This window comes from Podarcis gaigeae, assembly GCF_964106915.1.
Source record: "Podarcis gaigeae genome assembly, chromosome: 1".
Classification (NCBI taxonomy): Eukaryota; Metazoa; Chordata; class Lepidosauria; order Squamata; family Lacertidae; genus Podarcis; species Podarcis gaigeae.
Window position 1 is genome coordinate 64130547 of NC_139678.1, and position 17277 is coordinate 64147823.

The window sequence follows — 17277 nt, forward strand, 5'->3', positions numbered from 1 at the left end:
GTGTTATTAAGGTTGGAGTTGTTTTTCCTTAGTATGGAGTATGAGGATGTTGAAGGTGTGGGTGATGGGGAATGTGGTTGAGGTCGTCTGGACTGGTGTTGGGGTGGGGGTTTCTGTGGGGGTGCGGGGCTGGGGGGGATGTTGATGGTGTTAACTAAATCTATGTTTTGGGGGGGGAGAGAGGGGGGGAAAGGGGGGGAGAAATCACCAGTCCTTCGGTTTGTGGGGTTTTTTTCCCTAGTTGCTTCATTCAGCTGCAGTTGTTGTTGTTGTTGTTGTTGTTGTTGTAGGGTTGTCCATCTGCGATTAATTGGTTTGGTTAATCTTGGTCTGGTTTCTTGTGTCGTATGGCCGGCGGGACGGTTCTGAGCGTTGTGCTTGCCTGTATTGGTTTGCGTTGTTCTGCCGCTTCTGTTGTTTCTTTTTGCTCTGTACCGTCGTCCAGTTGCTTGCTGTTGTTTCCTCGTGGTTGGGGCTGTCACTTGGTGGGTTTGTCGGTTGCCATTCCGGTGGGAGGTCAAGTTCAAGGTTCTTTAGTAGTTGCAGGGCCTCAGGTATGTTGGTAACCATGTGTTGTGTTGTATTGGTTGTTACAATGAGACGGAAGGGGAAGCCCCATCGGTATTTGATCCCTGCTTGTTGGAGACGCTGGGTGCATGGGCGCAGGCTTTTCCTCCGGTTTAGAGTATCCTGAGATAGGTCCTGTAGGGCCAGAATGGGGGTTTCTCCATATCGAAGGTTGGTTGAGTTTCTGAGGTTGTTCCATACCTCTTCCTTCTTTTTGTAGCGCGTGAAGCATACAATGATGTCTCTTGGGGGGGCGCTGAGTTTTGGCATAGGTTTTAGGGCTCTGTGAGCCCTCTCCAAGTCATCTGCCTCAAGTTTCAGGCCTGGGATTGTGTTTTTCAGCCAGCGTATAATTAGGTCTGTTGGGCTTTTATCCTCTGCTTTTTCAGGAAAGTTGCGGAAGCGGATGTTACAGCGTCTATTGCGATCTTCAAGGTCGGCTTGCTTAATTTTCATCTCTCTGTGTTCTGCTTCCATTTGGTTTACCAGTTCGTCCAGTTTCTTGTTCACACGTGCGTTCTCCTCCCGGTATTGCTCTATTATTTTTTCTTGCATTTGGTTTTTGTTCTCTAGAGCTTCCACTTTGGAGGTTAGATTGTTGATTAGTACCTGCATGGGAGCCATTGTGGCCTTCAGTGTTTCTTCTAATCTTGCTTCCATTTCCCTCAGATCTCGTTTCGTTATTGGGTGGTCATCATCTTGAAGGGGAGTGGCCATCTTAGCATTGTTTGCCATCTCCCTGGTTGGTGTCATCTCAGTCTCCCTGATAGTTTTGGTTTGAGGTTGGCTTGGCGTCCACTTGGGGTAGGGCGTGTGGTGGTTAGGAGTTGTGCCAGTGGTGATTCCGGGGTATTGTTGGGTTGTTGAGCTGATCAGGCTTTGTTGGCTGGTGGCTTTTACAGAGCGTTTGGATTAGGCGGTCATTTGTGTCACTTCTAGCCTGTGTTTTAAGAACTTCTCTTGGGTTTTCTGTAGTTGCCTCAGCGGTGCCGCCGAGGCTGGGGGGGAGGGCAGGTAAGCAGAGGTGGGTAGACTAACGGACAGACAGTTCATATAAAGGGAGGGGGGTTAGCAGGTAGAGATGCAAGAGATTAGAGGGGTGGGGCCAGGGGGAATATGTGTTTAGGAGGGGGTTGTATATACCCAAAAGGGGTACTGGGGTCCAGTTAAGGTGGAAATTGGGGTTGGGAGTGCGCTTAGAAACAGAGACAGACAAATAGGCTATATGTAAAGGGTGGAGGGAGAAAAGGGAAGAAGAAGAAGAAAGAGAGAAGAAGGGGGGAGGCGGGGGGAGAGGGGAGATTGGAGTAAGAGAGAAGAGAGAGAGAGAGACAAAAAGAGTTGAAAGAGAGGAGAGATGGTACAGTAATATCAGAGGTATTAGATTGCAGCAGTAGTTTTAGCTATAGTATGAGGGGGCAAATTATGATAGGGTGATATGAATGTGTTTATGTGTTTCCTTTAGGGGAAGGGGGGGATAGAGAGAGGGTGGAGGGAGAGAGAATGAGAGGAGGAGGGGGAAGGGTGGGGGAGGGAAGGAGAAGAAAAGAGAGGGGGAGAGGGGAGGAGGGAGGGAGGGTGAGCTGCTGCAATGGTATGGGGGAAAGTCTTATTTTAAAAGAGGGGGTGGGGGGAAAGGGCTCCCCTCTCAAAAACAAACTGACGGACAGGCTAAAAAAGGGGGGGTTGATTTTAAAAAATAAAAGGGATAGAGAAAAAAAAATTGGGGATGGAAAATGAAAGGTGGGATAAGGGGAAAAAATGAGGAGGGGTGAAGAGAGAGAGGGGAGAGCAAAAAGGGAGAGAAAAATAAAAGGGGGGAGTTGAGGGGGAGAGTATCAGTAACAATAGCAGTGATCTAGAGGAAATTTTTGTTTTAAAAGAGAGTTGTGGTCGTAGCTGGGGGCGAAAGATTCCCCCCTCAAGAACAAGCCAACAAATAGACAAGAACGGGCTTTAAAAAGAGAGAGGGGAAAAATGTGTGGTTTTAAAAAAATAAAAAAAAATATAAAATAGATAATAATATTTCCTCCTAATTATTGTTATTATTTTTTATTTGTAAAAAAGTAATTAAAAATGTACAGGTAAAAGATAAAAATGAGAATTAAAGGTAAAAAAAAGGGGGTTGTCTTTAGATAGATAGATAGATAGATAGAGCTTTTTATTTAAAAAAGAAAATAAAAATGAGTAAAGTATAGGTAAAAGAGGATAGGTAAAAGAGAGTGGAAAGTCTGGGGCGAAGTGGCAGTCCCAGGAAATGGCCTGTGATGGTTCAGGGCTGTTTTCTGGGTACTGCCATTTTAATTCTTAAGAGGGGAGTTTGAGGTGAAAATAAAATGAGGTTTAAATTGAGGGTGTGTGTGTGTGGAAAAGTGTGTCTTTAAATAGTGTGTAGAAAAGATAGAAATAAAAATAAAGATTCAAATAAAGGGTGGCTGCAGCAGCAGTGGCCCCTCTTTTAAAAAGAAAAATGATAAAAGTAGGTATATGGGGGGGGGGGAATAAAAAAGGATTTCTTTTTAAAAAAGGGGGAGAGGGGTAGGAAGGGGTTAAAAAAGGGTTTTGTTTGTTGGTTGTTGTTTTTTATAGAAAAAAGGAGAAAAGAAGGGGGTAGTTTCTTCCTTTCTGTGATCTCCTTTGTCATGCGGCTTTGCATGGAGGGGTAGGCTCTGGTCGACTCAGCCACGTGTTTTTTCGCAGCGTCCTTTGCCTTCCCGTGTTCACCTACCTCCCCTCTTCCTTGTCGGCAAAGCTAGGGCTCCTCTTTCTTTCTTTCTTTCTTTCTTTCTTTCTTTCTTTCTTTCTTTCTTTTTTTCCCTTCTTCCTTCCCCCTTCTCTTTTTCTCCCTCTCTGCGTTAGCTCCACTGTCTTCCTGGATTTGGAGCTCCTCTCGGCTGTTGGGGGGGGTCGGGTGCCTTTCCGGCTCAATCAAGGTCGTGGGGGGGTGTTTTGGCTCCCTTGAAAGACGCCCCGGGCACACCCTGTTCCTCTCCGTTGGCAGTGTTGGCAGCAGCAGACCTGGGAGCCCAGGAATCGGCCAGACAGAGCCTTTCACTCTGGCTGGCTTCAGGAGCTCTTTTCTGCTGCTGCAGCCGCCATGCTGCCTCCGGAAGTCCCCCCCACTTTGGCATGCTTTCAAACTGCTAGGTTGGCAGGAGCAGGGACTGAAGAATAGTGGAGACAATTCTGAAAACTACACACTACACTAAAGTCTTATAAAGATAATATATTGTTATGAGTTGGGGGGGCTAAATCCCCCTAAATGTGTTATTAGTTTGAGGGGGCAGGTCCCCCTGAATTACTAGATTTAGTAAATGTTAGGAATAAATCAGGGCTTGGGGTATTAAGGGAAGTTGCCAGATGATGAATCTAGCAGGGTCAAAAAGACAGGCCAAACCAGTTTTCTGTGCTCAGGGTGTTGCCTGAGAGAAGATGGGCCATTAAGAAGAAGCAGAAAGAGCAGAGTACTGGGCCATTAACAATGACTGGCAATGAAAACACTGCTGGCCAGCGGAGAGGTGGATCCTTCTCCCTCTCTCCAGCTCTGTTGTTGTTGTTTAGTTGTTTAGTCGTGTCCGACTCTTCGTGACCCCATGGACCAGAGCACACCAGGCACTCCTGTCTTCCACTGCCTCCTGCAGTTTGGTCAAACTCATGCTGGTAGCTTTGAGAACACTGTCCAACCATCTCGTCCTCTGTCGTCCCCTTCTCCTTGTGCCCTCCATCTTTCCCCTTCATCAGGGTCTTTTCCAGGGAGTCTTCTCTTCTCATGAGGTGGCCAAAGTATTGGAGTCTCAGCTTCAGGATCTGTCCTTCCAGTGAGCATTCAGGGCTGATTTCCTTCAGAATGGATAGGTCTGATCTTCTTGCAGTCCATGGGACTCTCAAGAGTCTCCTCCAGCACCATAATTCAAAAGCATCAATTATTCGGCTCTCCAGCTCTGAGTGTGTAGCAAAGGCCAATGGTAGCAGACAAAGGCCAGGTTAGGGTTTCAACTTTGAATGACATGGGCTGGAGGGAGGTCTTTGGAGTCAGTTAGTAGGGAGAAGGAGGAGAGGCAAAACTCCATTTGAGGTGGGGAAGACAGGCTGGAAATAATAGACACAGAGGATGGCTTTTTGCTGTCCTTTGAATCCAAGGTACCATTCTAAAATGGAAATAGTTACACATCCCTCTATTGCACGTGTTTTGAGGGTAGATAATCTAGCATCTTCTTGAGATATAACACGTCAGAAAATGAAACTTATCAATGATGTTTCATTTTTTTCTAATAGTGTAACAAAGCACTGTGTCATCAACTCAAAGGTTTATTTACAGCAGAATTCCCTATTATCCAAACCTTGGGTATTCAAATCTAGACCTCCAGATTATAGAAATCCACTGTCTCTCCACTGTTACATTAGCACAACATTCTGGAACTGAAATAGAACACAGAAACAGAGTATCCATTTTTATCTCAATTTCTCATTCAGATATACTATACGTCCCTCAAAGCTGCTCAACCGCAAGCAATGTTGATAACATTAGCATAGCTATAGGCTTCTATGATTAAACATCAAATGTTAAATTGACTACCATTTAATTTTATTCAATATTTGCAACTTTCTTTGATCCCAGATTACATCATTCATATATATGAAGGAATTTCTGGTGAAACACTGCATTTCATAATGGCTATGTGGCAATTCCTCTGTTTCTAAAACAATACTGCATGAGCCTGCATTTACATCTCTGTTGTTTTGCACGTGACACATCATACTATTTTAGTCTTCATCTTTAACTTTATTTATTTATTTGCGGTATAGAAAATCTCTAGATTTTTCCAGTAGATAAATTGCTTTGATGAACAGACATTAATTAGCTGTGATTATCGATACTAACAACCATGGGGGAATTAAACTTGATCTTCTAACCAATACAACACAGGCATTAATTTGGACATGCAGCCACCTGATAATTTGTGTTGTATTTGGCTCTGATACAGAGAACCATGTGAGCAACAGAAACTGTACATATGCTGTTATGCTTGTGTTTAGAGAGGGTCAACCGCAAAAACTGATGGTTTTCAAAGTGCCAAGGAGCTATTAGGGAGAATGTGAGCTGGTGAAGGGTTGACAATATTGAATCCAGTCACACACTTCTGCACTGTGAGAGGCTTCAGAGCAAAGTCACTGACTTTTGGCTGAGTATGGGTGCCCATAATAGTTAATGAGGACTGGGAGAGTTTTCTTTCACAGTTGGTTTAATTTTGGTGGCCTCAGGGAGGACGAAAATACATAAAGGGTTCATCTGTATTCAAAGACTTGTTTCAGTCTTCAGACAATGGTCTCTGAAATTTAAGTGTTACGTGTATTTATTGTTTATATTATAAAATTTAAATAGTTCTAGATTGTAAAAACAAAACAAAACCCCAGAATGGTCAAAAAGTAAAACTACAGTGGTACCTCGGGTTACATACACTTCACGTTACAGACTCCGCTAACCCAGAAATAGTGCTTCAGGTTAAGAACTTTGCTTCAGGATAAGAACAGAAATCGTGCTCCGGCGGTGCAGCAGCAGCAGGAGGCCCCATTAGCTAAAGTGGTGCTTCAGGTTAAGAACAGTTTCAGGTTAAGTACGGACCTCCGGAACGAATTAACTACTTAACCTGAGGTACCACTGTACTAAGAATAAATAAATAAATATAGGAGAAATACAAACTGAAACACAAAAACTAAGGGCCAAAGCAGGGGTGATATATGGGAACTGTAATACCATATCATGGCCTTAAAATAAAATAAAACTTTAAAGTAGCCATAGGAATCAGGAAGTCTGATTTTGATCTGAGCTGCAGGAAAGAAAGATTAACCAGTCCCATATAGTCTATCATCTTCATCTGCCATTCTTCCAGAGTGGGTAGATCCTGTGTCTTCCAGTACTTTGCGATGAGTATTCTTGCTGCTGTTGTTGCATACATAAAGAAAGTTCTGTCCTTCTTTGACACCAATTGGCCGACCATGCCCAGGAGAAAGGCCTCTGGTTTCTTCAAGAAGGTATATTTAAATACCTTTTTCTTTTCATTATATATCATTTCCCAGAAAACCTTAATCCTTGGGCACGTCCACCAAAGGTGAAAGAATGTACCTCCATTCTCTTTACATTTCCAACATTTATTATCGGGCAAATGATAGATTTTTGCAAGCTTGACTGGGGTCATGTACCACCTGTAAATCATTTTCATAATATTCTCTCTCAAGGCATTACATGCCGTAAACTTCATACCTGTGGTCCATAACTGTTCCCAGTCAGCAAACATAATGTTATGTCCAACATCTTGTGCCCATTTTATCATAGCAGATTTAACCGTCTCATCCTGAGTGTTCCATTTCAGCAGCAAGTTATACATCTTTGACAAAATCTTAGTTTTGGGTTCTAACAGTTCTGTTTCTAATTTTGATTTTTCCACCTGGAAGCCAATTTTCTTATCCAAATTATATGCCTCCATTATCTGGTAATAATGAAGCCAATCTTGCACTTTGTTTTTTAATTTCTCATAACTCTGCAATTTTAAAACAAAAAAAAAATTCCTTCCAGTAGCACCTTAAAGACCAACTAAGTCAGTTCTTGGTATGAGCTTTCGTGTGCATGCATCTGAAGAAGTGTGCATGCACACGAAAGCTCATACCAAGAACTGACTTAGTTGGTCTTTAGGGTGCTACTGGAAGGAATTTTTTTTTTGTTTTGACTATGGCAGACCAACACGGCTACCTATCTGTATCTGCAATTTTAATCTGTCTCCTCCTTGTTCCAAAATTTCCCAATATTTTGGCCATTTGGCCTCCATATTGAGCTTTTTCTGTGGTGGTGTCTTTAGGATATATAGTTGTTTATTTACACTTATATACAACCTGAGCTTATGGTGGAGGGGTTCGCAGCATTAACACCCCAAGAGGGCCTTGCTTCCCCCATAGCCACAGCCTTGGATTCAAACAGAAACCAAACGTCACTCTGGCTCTCTGGCTTCACAATCTGCAGCTTTTCTTCTAGCTTCTATCTCACATCGCACAACTCTTCACTTCGGCCTTTTGTCTTTCTAACTGTCAGCCAGTTGAGGAAGGAGGGACACCCATTTTCTCTCTGGTACTGAGCCATTTCTTTTGTTCCCTTAATGGCCCATTACCTAGGCTATCACCTCACCAGGAAGCTAGCCTGGCTATTCCAAGAATTAGAAGGGGGTCCAGGCATTAGAAGGATCTTGGCATACAGCCTATTCCCCCTCCCCCCCAAAAAACCTCAACACTCAGTATTTCTCCCAATGGAGCAAATGGCTTGGGAGGAAAGGCAGAACAGGAAACTCTTGCAAGCACGGTAGAAGGAATCAAAACACAGAGCCTTCTATGGCTGCTTTAACGTAAGTAAATTGAGAGACTGATTATAGCTTTCCCATGGGAATTGTCAGGTCTGTTTTTAGTCAACTATTAAGGCCAAGACTGTGCACAGTGGCTCTCCAGAAAGGAGGAGCAGAATGCACTTTGTTTGTGGTGAAGAGGTAATGTTAAGTATTCTACTGTAGGACTAGATTGTGGTTGGCTGTACTGCCATAAATCATCCAAAAGTGAGCAGAACAACAGCATACTGAACTTGGTGGTGAACCTTCACATAACTCCTCCATCCAGGCCAATAGTGTGTGTCATGAACTGGCAGGACAACAGGGAGGAGGAAGAGGAGAGGATCCCAGTGATGGGTGAAGCTGGGACTGGGACACACTGGGGCAAGGTGGGGATGGGGAAGGGAAGGTTGGTGTAGGAAGTACTCATGGGGTGATTGAGGATGACAAGGGGATGAGGGTCAGTGTACAGGAACCAGAGCAGCATGACCCAGAGCCAGAGAGGGCCCTGTCTCTATGAACATAGCAGGTGTAGGGAGCAGTTGGTGGGGTGCCCCAGGAGGCTGAGGCTGAGGCAGGCAAGGGCCCACAGCCCAGCTCCCTAGCTGGCCTGGTGGGGCTCACTAGCTCTGGGAGGTGATGTGTGATTCCTAAGCTAGGGTAGGCTTATAACAGGTGAGGGTCACATGCCTCATCAAGCCCAGATGCTGCAATCAGCATGCAGAGGAGGGCAGAGATGAGGTGCGGTGTCTGCTCAGCTGACCTTAGTTGAGGGACCTTGAGATGGATGCTCCTGGATCTTCACAGGTCTGTGCTTTGGGTTTGAATCTGGACTATATCCTGACTGCTAGACTTCAGACTTGGTTACTCGGACTAACCCTGAACCTCGTTTACTGATCTTTGCATTTCGCTTGTGTGGAAGTAAGGGATTCTTGGGTAAAGCATCATATGTAAACAAATCCAAAGTCAGAACTTGTATAACTCAATGTACCGGCTACAATACTTTAGAAATTCAGTGGGCTTCCAAAAACAAACACTTTGCTGTGTGGGCTATGAAGAAATCACAAAAATACAAATGGGAAATGCATTTACATTTGTCAAGCTTGAGCAATTCACGGAGAGCCATTTAATTTGACCAGCTTTTTACATAACATTGTTCAAAATGTTTTACAGGGAGTCTATTACAATCAAAAAGTTTTGACTTCCAAAGCACGTTAAGTTCACAAAACTCAGGTGAAGTGAAAACACCAGAATTTGAAGGACACTTGGAAGGCCATTACTGAAAGGTACTAACTTTTCTAGTCATAAATTAGTTTTCTGAACCCACAAGCAGTTTGTCAGATGAGACAGTAGATTGTTTTATAATGGGAGTCTGGCATGTTCCTGGCTTACTGATATCACAAATGTGTATGTTTTATGTAGGGTTTAGTTTATCAACAGATGTTGAGAGTGAGGGCAAGGGGAGGGCAAGGGCTGTATGTATGTGAAAACGTGGAACGGGTTCGTTGGAGTCACTCAACCATTCATCCAACAGCTCCCAGGAAGAAGGCTGACAAATTTCTGATATCAAAAACAGCTGTCACAACACAGGGTAATAACTGTCCTTGTCAAATCCACCAATTAAATCACCAGACTGTCAATGTGTTCATAATTGATAGATACAACAATCTGAGTTATAAACCACCAAGGATTGCTAAGACTGGTTCACTTCCTAAACAATTTCAGAAGCTTAACCTTAGCTCTGCATTGCTACAAGAGAAACTGTAAAGGGGTGCAGAGGATGAATGTGTGTGTGTTAATTTCTCTCTGTTTTTCTATCTCATATGTAACACACAAGGACATAATTCAGCATTATCAACTCTTCCTTCTTCCAAAGGTCTGGGGGGCAGGGGCAGGAATCAGACTGGAAACAGGCTATTTCAGGAGGCCAGGTAGAAACAGCACCTCCCCTGCACACTTCAAATTTTAAACTCAGCAGCAGCACCTTTATTTTGTGTTCTATACAGTGACTTGGGGGCTGAGCTTTTTTCAGCCCAAGGGCAACATTCCTTTCCATACAATCTTCTAAGGGCCACATGTCAGCATGTGGATTTAGTCAGAGGTGTAAAGGGGCAGAGCAACTAATGAAAATGTTAATTTTCTGTGGGATATTTAATAGTTTAATAAAGAATAAAAAGGAAGAAATCCCTGGATCCCTAGATCCAGAAATGGGGCAAGCACTCTCCAGTAAGACAGCCCCAGCAGATATTTGAAATCACAAAACATGCATCGAAGTGTGGAAATATGTCTATTAGATCTTTAAATACCCCTTTCTAAGTCACCTTCCCCATTCTTCCTCTTCAGCATAGCTGATAACAAACAGTTTTGTAAGGTAAAAAAAACGATTTTACTTACAAACTCTTCAAAGGTCAGATTCATGTGCTTTTCCATATAGCAGTCAGAAAAACTTATGGTAGTTACAAAATGTGGTTAAAATGTTTTTAAGTATTGGTCCAGAAACACAAAAATGCCTAGTATGTCATACAACCAGGTGAGATCTGTATTACACATGGAGCTCACATGGTAGACTAAGTGTTTCCAAATTATTTGTACAGAAACACAAAGATGGTTTTACTAAAGCCATGTAGCCATCAGGGCATGGAGTGATCAACCCCAACATCCTTCATGGTGGGGAAAAAGGGAGAGAAGACAAAAAGGAACTAGACTTCCTTCCTTCCAAGGTGAGGGGGCATGGAAAAGCAGTTTATTCTATGGTCTTAACCCCTTCATGCATTTAGAGCAAAACATGCTGGTTATGAGGCTTAATTATCCCACACTTGTGACAGTAGGGTAATCAGACACATGCCAGACACTCCTTTCTGTTCTCCATCCAGATAAGTAAGAGACAATTTAAGGGTTCAAGAACAAATTCCAGCCAGGCAAAAACATTACTGAAGGGGCAAACAGGGCCAGTGAGGGGTCTAGCCTGTGGAGTTGGGGTGTGGCCTTGGGAGAGGACCACATATAGAGGCCTAGATGACCACATTTAGCTCCTGGGCCTGAGATTTACCACCTCTAAACTTTAGTCAACCAAAATATAAATGGGTGACCCCAGGCTCTTGCACCATCCACCATCCTATTCATTTATTAGAACATGTATGGAGAGTGCTGATGCATATCCATATGCATGACGGGGGTGCTCTTTGTGGACAAGTAAATATAAATCATTTGTCCATCCCCCGCCCCCCAAAGATGATTAAGTTGGCTGACAACAGTGTTGTAGTTACTTGAAGGTATAGAAAACCACGAATGCTATTGAAATTCGCTGGTTGCGGTGGCGGGGACGGTGGCAAATTTATCTTGGTTTATCAAGATTTAATGAGCGTTTCATTAAATCTTGCTGTGGCTTGTCACCCTCCTTCTGAATTCTTTTCCTCTCCGCCAAGAGAAATCCAAAATGATAGACAAGGTTGATCATCCTAAAATTAGAGCTACGGTATGCATGAATTGCAATCACTTTTGCCTCCTCTAAATTGTGAATAGGCTGTGACAGGGCAAGAACAAGGTTAGGAGCTCTTAACCATAAATAAAACGCAGACAGCCTTTGAGGAGGCCACCGCTCACTGCAGATTTTAGTGCAAGTTGTCCATTCTAAGTACAATGGGAAGGCTGAGAAAAGAATGAACACTCTTCTTAGAGGATGATGGAGAAAACAGAGGTCCCCCATGGAAGTGCAAAATGTTTTCAGAGGAGGAATGTTTAGTGCTTTTGAGGAGCTTTGTCTTTTCATGCCATCTGGGTGGGCAGAGCAATTGTGCAGATAGATGGGTTAGTATAATATTCAAAGCAGTGCTAAGACAAACATCCTGTCAGTGCCATGATTTCTCCTTGTATGAAGGAATTTTCTCTCCTTCTCCTCTCCATGCCCCCTCCCTCCAAATCTGTTCTGTGTTTCCCTCCATGGGAGATGGCATGGGTGGAAATCCCCTTACCCGTGTGCAATAAACACATATTTCCTTTTGTTTTCCTTTTATTTCCACCCACTTTTCTGCTCTTCACAAGATTTAATGTTACAAGGCGGTTCGCAACACATCAGAATACCAAAATATTCTAAAGCAACCAAGAGTTTTGCAGCACCTTAAAGACCAACAAATTTATTATGCTATAGGTTTTCATGAACTAGAGTCTGTTTCAAAACAAATAATAGCAAAACTGTCATGGATTCTTTTTTTAAAAAAAATCTTCCTTTAAAAAAACAAACAAACTTTGTTTTTAGCTGTGAGTTATTTCTGTGATGCCAGAGTCATAAAACAAGGTTATTTTTGCCTGCATACCCTTGTAGTACATTCCTAAACACAGGGAAAATGATATATGGTGCAAAACAAAGCGGGGTGATTAGCTAGTAAAGTATTGTTAGAATGTAATTCTATGTCATAAATTAATGAAAATGTAAGACGCCTTCACTGTTTGACTCGTGCTTTAAGCGTATTAACCTGTTAATCTGCCATTGTTAATCTAAGGAGTAAACTGAACTTTTGTCCACCTAAATCAGGAGAACAAAACATCTGGCTCAGATAAGAATGATACTGCGCCTAGAAATTAAAGGAAGGGGCTTTAATTATGACTTAAAGTGAAAAGTCTTGTTTTGAAGTTGAATGCTGGAAATATATTATTCCAGTATCAGGGAATCTTTTGACAAGACTAAAGACTCGGTTAACTGTCATATATGAGACCATCCGAAATGATATAAATATAAATGGATTTCATCCAATAAGTTAAGATCTCTCACCAAAACCTCTTTGACTCCTGGGTCAGGAAAGCTCCTTACTATTACACTATAGAACAGGCATCCTCAAACTCGGCCCTCCAGATGTTTTGGGACTACAACTCCCATGACCCCTAGCTAACAGGAGCAGTGGTCAGGGATGATGGGAATTGTAGTCCCAAAAAACATCTGGAGGGCTGAGTTTGCCTATGCCTTCTATACATCCTTCTGTTCTTGCTAGGTCATTTTGGGTAAGACTTTTTAAAAGAAAGGCAAGAATCTTAGGATAGCTTTTGAAATGTTGTGTTTCTTAAAACACTGTTGTCGCTTTTAGTCTATGTTCTGTCCTATCATACCATACCATATATCTCTATTATGTAAATATTGTTTGTTATTTTGAGATAAATTTGGTTTTGTGAAGACTTTTTCTGAAGTTTTCTTTCTTTATTTTTTTGTAGATGTGATATCTGTTAGGACTCCACAGGGAAGGTACATTTCCTTCAGAGGAGATACTATATTGCTGCTAACTTTGGTACAGTACTATCTAAATACTGGGGATGTGAGATTCGCCAAGAGAGGTGGAAACTTGACAAAAGATTAATTTGGCTGCAAACACATAAGTAAAATCATGCTCACTCCCAAAACCTTCTGGGCTAATAAAAAAAAAGTTTTAACTGGGTGCCCCCACAAATTATTGTAGCTCTCAGCCTCAGTTCAGTGCAGTAGAGGATGGTATGGTGAGCTGGAGACACTAACTTGAGCTCCCAGCAGGTAAGTCACTGCTGCTTACTGAGAAGGAGAGGGTAGAGGTGGCAGGGAGGGCAGCACAGTGAAAATGTACTGGCAGGAGCATCGGACTTAGCTCAGCTGGTATATTTGCACCGTGCCAGCCTCACTACTGCCTCCCCACCCCCCTCAGTGAGCAGCAACAAGTCACCTGCCAGGAAGTTAGGTACACACCTTCACCCCATCCAGGATATTAGTACAAACATATTGTATAGTGAACTTTGCAATATGTACAGAGTTATACAGTACCGTGTAATGGTTTGAGGGTTGGACTGTGACCGGAGAGATTAGGGTTTGAATCCCTGCACAGCCATGAAGCTCGCTGGGTGATCATGGGCCAGTCACTGTCTCTCAGCCTAAACTACCTCACAGGGTGAGATCTTTGGATAGAATGTTGGTATGTTTCTATTTTTTCTTAAGAGATCAGTCTGACAGTCCTATCTCAGTTACTGGATAATTTCATCTGGGAAAATAGAAATGTGAGATAGAAGCTAACCAAACACGATGTGTGACTAGTCAATATTCTGGTTTGCCTCAGCTGTATGGCCAATAATAGTTGAGTGAAAGCCCTTCAAAGGGGACTTGGTTTAAGATTACTCTGAGGAGAAGAGATCCATAAATCCAGGCACTGATGAGTGGTTGGCAGTTTTGCTCATCATGGAAATTAAATACTTTCCCCCAAGGTCATACATTGGTGACAAAGGTGGAAGAGGACACACACATTGCTAGCAACACCTCTGTTTTTATTTTATTTTATTTTAAGTTGATCTTTCATTAGTTGTTCTAACCTGATCATTAAAGTGGATGCTCCCAAGCCCGAGGAAGAAGTGGGAAGGTTACAATCGCAGCAGAAATGTGAGAATAATGCATTGTGCTCTGTTGGGTACAGTGGAAGCTGTTGTGGTCCCAGCTGCAGACTGACAGTAATTTAATAGTCCCAGATGGAGCCTTGGGGATGATTTGATACTCAAGGCTGGCAGCCAAGGCCTGCTTTGGTACATTCCTGCTTTTGCACGGTGCTCTTCTACAGAATGGGAAAGGAGTAGGTATAGTACAATAAAGCAACTGATCTATTAGAAGATAAGCTGGGAGGAAAACAACAAAAACACCCAGAATCCCCTTAATCTAACCCCATGTTGCCACAGGCAATCACTTTGGCAGTGACAACAGTTATCTGAAGTGCAGAATTGTTTCAGCTCATGGGACACCTGCTATATCTCTTCAGTGAAAAGACATGGCTCACCACACTTCAAAAATTGGGCCATTATAAAAAGTTCAATCATATTTGTGCAGCATATGAGTAAATGTGCTTATTGCTTTAGATTCGTATGTGCCGATGTCATGGCCAATGAGATCTGTGCAATGAGATCCATGCATTGAGTGGGACAGGCTGGGAAAGAAAAATACAGTTGACTGTATAATCCCCATGTAAATAACTCCACTTTAGTTACAAACTTTTCATTATGGAATAAACATTTGAAGAAAAGGCTTCTGTGACCCTCTTTGCATACTGTGTGAACATCACTCTTTCTAGTAATTAGGGCCAGCAGATCAATATTAGGAACAGTGTATTTTGCTAATGCTGTGGTTCTCTGGCCATTACCAAAAACCTGCTATCACCAAAGATAGAATTGTTCAATGGTTATCATGTGTTTTTCATTTTGTACAAGCAACAGACCTTACCCATTGATTTAAAAGTACTTTGTAATTTATTTGTAATGGATTTTGTGAAATGCGGAAGTTAAGTTGGCATCTCCAGCTTGTTATTTATTTATATTTAGTATGGTTCACCCTGTTCCTAGGAGCTGAAATAGATAGCATGATTTTGGTATAACCACATGATCACTACAATCCATTGAGCAATATCAATACATATTCCTACTTGATTGATGGAAAACTTTGGCTGAGTGACTTTAGGTATGCTAAGCAAGGGTGTTCATGTGCCCAGTGCGATAATTTTAAAACACTGTTAGGAGAGGGTGTACTGGTCTTTTTGCTGACAAACCAGTCCCATAGGATTGTATTTGTGTATTAGGAAGGAATGGGATGATTCCCATATAACTGACTGCTAACATGGTTTAGAACAATGATGGTGAATGAAGAAATACGGATGGTAGGGAACTGTCAACTTTATTAAGTGTGTTGATTCCTGTGAACGAGTAGAATTGGGGGGGTGCTATTATTATTATCAGCTGCAGTAGCAGTATTGCAATGGGTTATGTTGTTTGTCTTTTAATCATATATTGAGTGGTGTGCCATTTGTTGTATCACTCTATGCAGTGGTGGCCGGTGTCCATTGGAACTTGTAGAGCATACGACAGGAGACCAAAATAAGGTAGAGCTAGATGCACCCACAGCCAACAGTAGGCAGAGCCAACTAATTCTAATTCAGGCATAGGCAAACTCGGCCCTCGAGCTGTTTTGGGACTACAACTCCCATCATCCCTAGCTAACAGGACCAGTGGTCAGGGATGATGGGAATTGTAGTCCCAAAACAGCTCGAGGGCTGGGTTTGCCTATGCCTGTTCTCATTGGTCACCATCTTCCTCCACATTGAGTTCTACAAGGGCAACATTGAGACTGAGCCGGAGGAAGCTCCACCCTCTAGACCCATTGTAAGCAAGCAGGCAGACAGACCGTCCTGCACCTGGCTGAGGGTAGAGTGTGATTGGTGGGGCTGCTAGGCCCTTGGTTGCTTTAATGGACCAGGCAGCACCACTGATTGGATGACTGAAGATGGCCTTTGGCTAAGAAATAAAGATTTGTGCTTGATTATACTTACTTCAAGTAGCAAACTCCCTTGGTGTCATAAAGCTCACTCCACTGGATGCAAAAACTACTCTTGAGTTGCAGTTTTGCACAAGACCACCCACTTAGGTAAAATTTGAATTCAGGCTTCCCAGGTTTAAGAGGCAATTTTCATTTTATGTTTTGGGTATGGATACCTCAAAAGGAATGAGAAACTTCAAAATCCTCTAAATTAGAAATGTCTGGAAGTGCCCTTAGTTGATCGGCTAAAGTTGATCTATGGTTCTGAGCGTGCTGTTGTAAAGATGATCAAATACCATTTTGTAAGGCTCTTGCAGTCTTAAATATGAACAGATGAAGCATCTGAGATTCTATATCCAATGTTGCCACAGATTTGCCCTGAAGGAAAAGCCAGTATCCCCCCCCAAAAAAAAATAAAGCCTGACAACTTGTATGACTTCAAATGCTTTGGTACAAAAACAAACAGAGTAAGCAGGAGTAGTTAAATGCTTTTGGCATGTCTCACTTGTAAGATATAAGGTAAGAATTAAGCCAGAGGGCAGCAATAGGCAAATGCCAAATTCTTGTGGAAAGACATTCTAGGAGCACAGAGAACAAAATAAATGGTATCAGAGATCACAGATGGGAAAAAGCTGACATCACACAAAACTACCCAGATAAGAATAATTAAGAAACAGGAGGAAACCTGAAACAGGAGCTCACTGCTATCACACTGGAACGTAAGAAGAAAGCCCCTTTAAAGTCTTATTAATTTTGGCCTGCTTTGCCTCTAGAGATTTGTCATCTGTTCCTACTCATTTCAGAGCTTCTGATTAACCGGTTTCAATTTAAGCTAGTCTTAGCAGCCGTCCCCCCTCCTTCCCGTACCAGTAAGAGAGCTGCTTGCTTAAGATGATCTCAATCTTTTGAGTAGACCAAAAATAAGTGCCCTTCCTTAGTTGTGGCAGATTGATTTCGTGTGTGTATTTTTCTGTTTCTCTAGGGAATTGGCTGCAGTAAATCAAATTAAGAACAAGCTAAGCTTTTAATAGGGCTTCTTCAATA

General features: G+C 42.5%; 1 long non-coding RNA gene across 1 annotated transcript in view; it reads left to right on the plus strand.

The window, feature by feature from the left end:
- LOC310851373 overlaps nt 1-17277 on the plus strand; it is a 32835-nt gene that overhangs the window by 9192 nt on the left and 6366 nt on the right. Inside the window, exon 2 of the long non-coding RNA XR_014567729.1 lies at nt 9108-9220. This is a non-coding gene — a long non-coding RNA (uncharacterized lncRNA). The remainder of the gene's footprint in view (nt 1-9107; nt 9221-17277) is intronic.